This window comes from Gekko japonicus, unplaced genomic scaffold (assembly GCF_001447785.1).
Source record: "Gekko japonicus isolate JY-2015 unplaced genomic scaffold, Gekko_japonicus_V1.1 scaffold104, whole genome shotgun sequence".
Lineage (NCBI taxonomy): Eukaryota > Metazoa > Chordata > Lepidosauria > Squamata > Gekkonidae > Gekko > Gekko japonicus.
Window position 1 is genome coordinate 370,218 of NW_015176454.1, and position 555 is coordinate 370,772.

Consider the following 555-nt stretch of genomic DNA (forward strand, 5'->3'; position numbering starts at 1 on the left):
GGATATCTTTGGATACTTAAATTCAGTGCCTGGAGATGTGGATGGGCAAGATAGGTCTTTCTATGAACCCAAAAAGGGCTCTAGATTTACAGGGAAAAAAGTGAAATCTTAACCCCCCCCCCCCAAATACACTGGGTACCTTTAAAAAGTCCGGAAAAATGATAAAAGGAACGCCTGTAGCTTTAAGGAATGAATTTCCTCAGTGGCTGTTGCTAGGCAACCACAGTATTCCAGGCTTCAGTTTTTGTGAGTATAAAGGCAGGGGGAGGTAGGGTTGCCAAGTGGAACTTACCTTGGAGGCGGGGGACTCCCAGGTTGATCCCGGAGCGCGCGTGCGCGCCGCACACACATCACCAGGAAGTGACGTTATGACGACGGACACGCTGGGGGCGGGGCCACGACCATATAAGGGAAAACCATAGTTTTCCCTTGTATGGCCGTGGTCCCGCCCCCAGCGTGCCTGGTGTCATAACGTCACTTCCCTGTGACGTGCATGCTGGGGCGGGGTTCCCCCCGGGGCCCGATTCCCCGGTGTCGGGGAACGGGCCTCTGGGG